The 8,815-nt window shown below is 36.2% G+C and overlaps 1 long non-coding RNA gene across 1 annotated transcript in view; it reads right to left on the bottom strand.

Annotated features, from left to right (window-relative positions):
• Positions 1-1,170: 1,170 nt before the first annotated feature.
• The window catches only part of LOC137629156 (uncharacterized), a 1,187,366-nt gene continuing 1,179,721 nt past the window's right edge, over positions 1,171-8,815 (bottom strand). The window contains exon 6 of the long non-coding RNA XR_011041462.1: positions 1,171-1,294. This is a non-coding gene — a long non-coding RNA (uncharacterized lncRNA). The remainder of the gene's footprint in view (positions 1,295-8,815) is intronic.

Genomic DNA, 8,815 nt, shown 5'->3' with positions numbered 1-8,815 from the left:
ATGAAAACAATTCGGTAGATGTAGATCACATATTGGAATGAAAACAAATCGGTAGATCACATATTGGAATGAAAACAAGTCGGTAGATCACATATTGGAATGAAAACAATTCGGTAAATCACATATTGGAATGAAAACAAATCAGTAGATCACATATTGGAATGAAAACAAATCGGTAGATCACATATTGGAATGAAAACAATTCGGTAAATCACATATTGGAATGAAAAAAAATCGGTAGATCACATATTGGAATGAAAACAAATCGGTAGATCACATATTGGGATGAAAACAATTCGGTAAATCACATATTGGAAGAGCACCAATACCTTTCTCTAGCACAGACCAAAAGGAAACGAAAAAGAAATAGTAATAAACTTATAGGAAAAACAATATCATTAAGAGAATTCTTAAAATTGAGATGAAAGAGAAAGATGGTCACACACGTTACTAATTTCCAAAGGCAAAACGTAAGAGGAGATGGCCTGACGGGTTTTACAAGACTACTTATTAAAAGGAATAATGGAACACAGACGGAAATAGTATTTACAGAAAAGACCCCATATGAATAAACTGGAAAGCAATGATGAAATCAAACATCTTTTAACATGAATGAATGTGTGCGCTGCTCAGAATATATTCAAAACATGGACGAATAGAGCCAACATAAAGAATAACAGCTTACACTGTAAAACAGAACAGTTGGTATGTTATATTCATGATCTACATTCAGTCTATGTATTCATTCTTTATGAATAACATGGAGAGATAAAAAATACTCCTCGCGAAAGCTTTCTTATTTCCTTCCCTACAGATAACGATGAAGTTTCGTCATAATATGTATGTATATATATATATATATATATATGTATGTATACTTATACATACATATATATATATATATATATATATATATATATATGTATATGTATACTTATACATATATATAATATATATATATATATATATATATATATATATATATATATATATATATTTAATCCAACCTCAAGATCAGGTCTTCGATAAAACTTATCCTTCGTGAAGAAAAATAAAGAAAACAGACGTCTAACCTATAGCAAAAACCCTCCAGTCCTTCACCAATATCAAAACAATTATGAAAATAATAGAAAAAGCTTTCATTATACTACGAAAATGTAATGAAAGACTCACCCAAGAGGCCAGGCTGATAGGAAAGACAACGCGGTCTTCAGGCAGCATCAGCTAAAGGGTAGCACATCCAGACAAACATTCAGACGTATGCGTTCGGTCCAGGTTGAGATCAACGATGAGGCTGCAAAGAAAAGAGCAATGGGAACACTAAAGCACGAATGCACAAGGGAGGGAAAAAATCTCGGAATTCCATATTCCTGGGTAAACAAGGGTGAATACGGAAGTACCCTAGAAAGAAATGCACTTTGTATATTCAACATGGTTTTTGTTGACTCCTAGCAAACAAGATGTAGAGAGAGAGAGAGAGAGAGAGAGAGAGAGAGAGAGAGAGAGAGAGAGAGATGACAAATCGTTTCTTTATGCCAGATGATAAATTTCTAGAAATCTCTCAAAATATGAAAAAAATCGTTATAGAGGGTAAGGCAATTATATAAATGTGTCATTGGTTTATCATCAATTTCTAGTAATTCCTAAATGATGTAAATAATCAGAGACATCATTTCATGAAGTTTATACGGGGACTAATGAAAATCCTGCAGGTGGTAACAATTCTGATGTGTAATTCCTATTATATAGAATAATGTCATGAACCATTTTTAGTGTCCTTGTGATATATGCTTATTGACCGGGGGATCGAGAGCTTTCCTAAATGAATAACTCGTCGCTTTATATGAGAGAAACGGTTACTCTCTTGTTTTTCTTACTACTTATTGGCGTTCTATACAGTGGGAGTTTAATATAGGATCGAACCCATGACTCTTCAAATGAAAGAAAAATGGCACTCGCTACCAACTGAGCTACAGGGATCATAAAAACTTGGAAGTACTGTAAATTAGGAGTTATCTGCACTACCGGTTCAGCGAATATGATTTTTTTTTTTTTTTTGAAATAAGATAACACTGCGTGTATCCTTCAATTTACTAGCTCAGGGATCAGCCAAGACCACTAAAAAAAATAGTTTCAATTTTTATCTAATCATCAATAACCTCTTTTAAGAGTGATATGATGATCATTATTTCATGGTGAGGGTTACTGTTTGCTGAGAGCAATTAAAGGTAAAGGTAAATGTATTTAGTTTCAGTTCCAGTTTCATCAGAATAAATGCTCCCCAGAACGTTAGCCGGCCAAGTCCAACATCTCACTGTGGTGCCCAACCACAGCAGTGGCTTCCCCAGTGAACAGCATAAATTCCCGGTCCCAGCCTGGGATAGATCTGCTGTCATGCGAATGCTAGGCAAACACTTTACCACTGTGCTAGCCAGGAGGTTAGTGCAGTATTTGGCTGGGATAGATCTGCTGCCATGCGAATGCAAGGCAAACACTTTACCACTGTGCTAGCCAGGAGGTTAGTGCAGTATTTGGCTGGGATAGATCTGCTGCCATGCGAATGCTAGGCAAACGCTTTACCACTGTACTAGCCAGGAGGTTAGTGCAGTATTTGGCTGGGATAGATCTGCTGCCATGCGAATGCTAGGCAAACGCTTTACCACTGTACTAGCCAGGAGGTTAGTGCAGTATTTGGCTGGGATAGATCTGCTGCCATGCGAATGCTAGGCAAACGCTTTACCACTGTACTAGCCAGGAGGTTAGTGCAGTATTTGGCTGGGATAGATCTGCTGCCATGCGAATGCTAGGCAAACACTTTATCACTGTACTAGCCAGGAGGTTAGTGCAGTATTTGGCTGGGATAGATCAGCTGCCATGCGAATGCTAGGCAAACACTTTATCACTGTACTAGCCAGGAGGTTAGTGCAGTATTTGGCTGGGATAGATCAGCTGCCATGCGAATGCTAGGCAAACACTTTATCACTGTACTAGCCAGGAGGTTAGTGCAGTATTTGGCTGGGATAGATCAGCTGCCATGCGAATGCTAGGCAAACACTTTATCACTGTACTAGCCAGGAGGTTAGTGCAGTATTTGGCTGGGATAGATCAGCTGCCATGCGAATGCTAGGCAAACACTTTATCACTGTACTAGCCAGGAGGTTAGTGCAGTATTTGGCTGGGATAGATCAGCTGCCATGCGAATGCTAGGCAAACACTTTATCACTGTACTAGCCAGGAGGTTAGTGCAGTATTTGGCTGGGATAGATCAGCTGCCATGCGAATGCTAGGCAAACACTTTATCACTGTACTAGCCAGGAGGTTAGTGCAGTATTTATGTAATTTAAGTTGAGATGATTTTTTTTTTGGGGGGGGGGGAAGGTGAATGTTGAGATGATGGGTGTGAGTATTAGTCAAAATTCGGATTCATTGACATTATTATGAATGGAAGAATAAAATGAATTTGGCTGACTTACATAGGGACTAGCGTAGTAACCGACCTCGGTCTTCTATCCAGCCTTGGTTCAAATCTCAGCTGTGGAGGGGAATTTGTCAACCCATTTTCCTTTCGAGTTCAAAGGCTTCTTTGGGAAAACGTATTCACATATATAAAGCACTAGAGAAATTATAGATGTAGGTATAATGGAAGAAAATAATCATGAATAGGTGATGCAGCTGCGAAACAAAAATTATTTTCAAATGCTAAAGAAAGAATTTGTATTGTTAAACAAGAACAGCAATGCACCAATGCATTGTTGGAGTAACTAATAATAAATGATACGCGTTTTTACGGGACTGCTGAGATTAACTACATACATAGTGTATGCAGAGTAAGGAGCATTTAAAAAACAGTTAAAATGTCATTGGAGGTAAAAAAAAAAAAAAAAAAAAAAAAAAAAAAAAAAAAGTTAGATCCGGTGTGAAAAATGTTCCTCATTTTTGACGACTTAAGAGGTATGAAAATAGAAGCATGCAAAGTGCCGGATTAATGAATTCTCATAATTTTTTTGTAGAACAATGGGCGAAAGCATAACAAAAGGCCATGATATTCAGTGTGGGCGTGCGTGAGTGTGGGCGTACCGGTGGAGAGTGCACTATATACTACACGTGAAACGCTGCGTAGGTGAAATGACAAAACTAAAAGTAAGGCAGATTTATTTTTAAACAAGGGTGATCGATTATGATAAAACAATTAGTTTTAGCTCTGCCGACAGATGATACTAATTTTGCACACAATCACACATATGTAAATATATATGGTACTGTATGCTTTGTATATACTGTATACACCACACACACACACACACACACACACTATATAATATATATATATATATATATATATATATATATATATATATACACAGGACTTTTCGTCTAAAGCACTTTCGTCTGAAGTACTTTCGTCTAAAAGCACTTTGGTCCATAACACTTTGGTCTAAAACCACTTTAGTCTAAAGGAACATTTGTTATATATGTATGTAGGTATGTATATGTATATATATATATATATATATATATATGTATATATATATATATCATCTCCTCCTACGCTCATTGACGCAAAGGGCCTCGGTTAGATTTCGCCAGTCTTCTCTATCTTGAGCTTTTGATTAAATACTTCTCCATTCATCATCATCTATTTCGCGCTTCATAGTCCTCAACCATGTAGAGGTAGATCTTCTAAATCTTCTGTTTCTTGTGGAGCTCAGCTGAACATATATATATATATATATATATATATATATAAATATATCTATATATAATAATAGAAATGAAACTGTAAGAGACATTACTCGAGTGCCATATGTGGATGTGATCATGATGAGGGGTAGATGGAGATGGTTTGGGCATGCTCTTCGCTCTCCCCAAGAGAGATTAACTCACCAAATGTTCAGCTGAGCTCCACAAGGAACAGAAGAGTTGGAAGACCTAAGCCTACATGGCTGAGGACTATGAAGCGCGAAATAGATGATGATGAATGGAGAAGTATTTAATCAAAAGCTCAAGATAGAGAAGACTGGCGAAATCTAACCGAGGCCCTTTGCGTCAATGAACGTAGGAGGAGATGATGATGATGATGATGATGATGATGATGATGATATATATATATATACAGTATATGTTTATATATATATATGTACAGTATATATATATATATATATATATATGTATATATATATATATATATATATCCTAAAACCTATGAGTGATTGAATATGCGCGCACGTACACAGACACACACAACGTCTTGTTAAAATTATGTGGTACTAGGGATTGTGTCATTTGATTATAAATTTGAATAGAAAATACTCGTGGCAAGATAATATCCAGGAAAATTATGTCAAGTTTGGAAAAAAAAAAAAATTTTAATGAGGCCACTGTCACATAACACTTCTTCAATTATCCTTAAGAAGTTAATTGCACGGAAATTGCCTTGTTAAAATACATGTCTGAAAGAAGAAGAAGCAAGAAGAAGAAGAAGAAGAAGAAGAAGAAGAAGATGTATACATATTTGGGTCGATTTCACTTTCGAAGATATGAGGAATTCTCATTTTGTCAGGTGGTCCCAAAAGTGAGAGAGTTTAGCTTAAATTACCCAAATTCTTGCGATCAAAGACACGTTAGGAACATGTTAAACGAGTCTTAATTCGTCGAGACATCTCTCTTAATGGAATGTTGTCGTAATGTGGTCAGAAATTGGATTGGCGAATAAGCCACGAGAAAGGTCGTACCCCATAAATAACTCATTTTCAATTAGCATTCACGATTTTTTTTTTGGGGGGGGGGGGAGCGAGAGTCCCTGATTCAATTACTTTTCTTTGTGCATTAAAATGACGTCTCTCCAGTTCCCCCGACGTCCCTAAATTCAAGATGAAATAGCCTTTTTTACATAGGTTCTATTTGAAGCAATACATTTTAACCAGAAGTTTGCTTAGTTTTCATCGTCAGTCCTAAAATGACATCTGTCTTTCCTTGTGATGATGTGACAGCTGATCATGGTATTCGTACCAGGCATTGAATGTTATCACAATCAGTCAAGAGTTCACACTGATTTACAATATATAATATTAGAGGGGATGTTGGATACATATATATATATATATATATATATACATATAAATATGTATAATCTGTTCTAATCCTTGTATGCAAAATATGTTTTATACGTCAAGGTTAATGACCCTAGAATCATAAGGTGATGTGTTTGACAGTATATTTCCATCACATTGGAGAATTCCACAAAACCTAACAATCCAGCATGTTGGTAGAGCAAGATTGCATCTTGCTTGCCGAGGTTTAGTCAGCACCCTTAGAGAGATCGTTAGATAAAGGACTCACCTGAGAGTATCGGCTGTGTACAAGTGTATTCACAAACCTTTTTGTAATAAAGTGAAAACAAAACCCATGTTCCGGTGTCTCATTTTCTGTTGACTTGGGATATATATATATATATATATATATATATAGCTTTACATTTAACTGTAATCAAACAGTTTAACATGTTTCTTCAAAAAGGCCCATAAAAGAAATAAATAAATCAATATATTTCGACCAATACACATTTGATCCTCTTCAGGAATAAAATGGACAGTGACGGTTTATATAGGAAAGCAAAAGGGTGTTTCCAATTGTTCTAAGTGGATTATGGCATTCCATATCTAACGGGAATAATCTACAAGATGGATTTGGCAGAGAGAAGAAGTCACACTTTTTATGATATGCAGTGTTCCTAGAGAAATGTTCACTTGTACGGTTTCTTTGTTAAGAGAACCAATACAGGAGAAAGAAGTCTGACTTCTTCTAGTATGCTGTGTCCCTTGGACAATATTTCCTTTGTACTACAATAGTGGAAGGGCTTGGGACCGGCTCTAAGTTGTGGCTGGCTTGCCCCCCTCAGTGGCTAGGTTACTTTAGTTCAAGTACTTCTGTTCCACTATTGTAGTACAAAGGAAATATTGTCCAAGGGACACAGCATACTAGAAGAAGAAAGACTTGTTTCTCCTGCATTGGTTCACTTGATAAAGAAACAGTACAAGTGAATCTTTATCTAGGAACACTGCATATCATAACAAGTGTGACTTCTTCTTTCTGCCAAATCCATCTTGTAGATTATTCCCGTTAGATATGGAATGCCGGAATCCACTTAGCATTCCCTTTCTGTAATAAAATTTACAACCTTCGCCTAGTTCTCTTGCCTTATTTCCCTTCCAGGCAAGAGAACTAGGCGAAGGTTGTAAATTTACTCCACTGTAATAAAATTGACAACCTTCCCCTAGTTCTCTTGTCGAAGGTTGAAAATTTTATTACAGTGGAGCAAATATGGAAGGAAGAAATGGTGTAGGAATGATATTATCGAAAGGCACAAAGGAAATATTGTTCAAGGGACACAGCATACTAGAAGTCAGACTTGTTTCTTCTGCATTGGTTCTCTTGACAAAAAGACAGTACAAGTGAACCTTTATCTAGGAACACTGCATATCATAACAAGTGTGACTTCTCTCTGGCAAGTCAATCTTGTAGATTATTCCTGTTAGATATGGAATGCCGGAATCCACTAAGCATTGACTTTCTGTAGTAAAATTTACAACTAGGCGAAAGTTGTAAATTTTATTACAAAAAATCAATGCTTAGTGGATTCTGGTATTCCATATCTAACAGGAATAATCTAAAGATGGACTAAGCAGAGGGAAGAAGTCACATTTGGTTTGGTATGTAGTGTTCCTTGATAAAGATTCACTTGTACTGTCTCTTTGTCAAGAGACCCAATGCAGGAGAAACATTTATGAATGAATGTATGTGAATGTTTTTTTTTTTATTTATTTATTTTTTGGCTAGGATTTTTGATAACGTAGACCTGGATAAGATCAATGAGATAAGGACTGGTGTCACGATGAAGACGTGATTTATAAGTAGGGTGGATAAGAAAATAAGAAAAGATGAGAAACGAAGCATATATACAGAAAAAGTGAATATTGAAAAAAAGTAGTGATTAAAAACAGAGGTAATTAATACCAAGGGTGTGTTGAAGTGAAAAGATGATTTTATAAGAAAAAGCAAGGATGAAGAAAATGTGTGAGAATGGCATAGAGGAAATAATGAAAAAAAAAGTCGAGAAGACGAAGACAAGGGAAGGGTAGGAGGTAAATGGATAATTCCCGGAGAAGGAGAGACGTGAAAAAATTAGTTGGAAGGAAAGGAGGAAGGAGAAAGAAATGGAGAACGAATTACAGAATAAAGTCGAAGGGAAAAAAGAGTTAGGGTCCGGAGTTAGTTTTCTTTATAGACCGTATTTCTGAACTGATTATATTCTGCATCTGATGAGAGAGAGAGAGAGAGAGAGAGAGAGAGAGAGAGAATGATAACGATGAATAAAATATAACAATCTATCTCATGCAGTATAAATATATATATATATATATATATATATACGAGAGAGAGAGAGAGAGAGAGAGAGAGAGAGAGTAATAGGTGCAACATATACAGAATTAAGGAAAGTAATGAGAGAGAGAGAGAGAGAGAGAGAGAGAGAGAGAAATAGGTGCAACATATATAGAATTAAGGAAAGTAATGAGAGAGAGAGAGAGAGAGAGAGAGAGAGAGAGAATTAAACGATGAAATCAGAAACCAGGTAGAAATGACAAGAGCTAGTTACGAACTATTATTCTGGAAATTGCCAAAATATTATATTATAGAGTATACAGTACTGGTGTACGCATCCCGTCATGAAAGAAGGGTAAACATTTACGTACATATGCACACACGCCTCCCCTTCTCGCCATTGTAAGATTACTTCGCCTCCCACTTGTCCGAGCAA

This window comes from Palaemon carinicauda, chromosome 37, assembly GCF_036898095.1.
Source record: "Palaemon carinicauda isolate YSFRI2023 chromosome 37, ASM3689809v2, whole genome shotgun sequence".
In the NCBI taxonomy this organism is placed as follows: domain Eukaryota; kingdom Metazoa; phylum Arthropoda; class Malacostraca; order Decapoda; family Palaemonidae; genus Palaemon; species Palaemon carinicauda.
The sequence above is the reverse complement of the archived record's forward strand: the minus strand, read 5'-3'. Positions and strand labels throughout refer to the sequence as shown.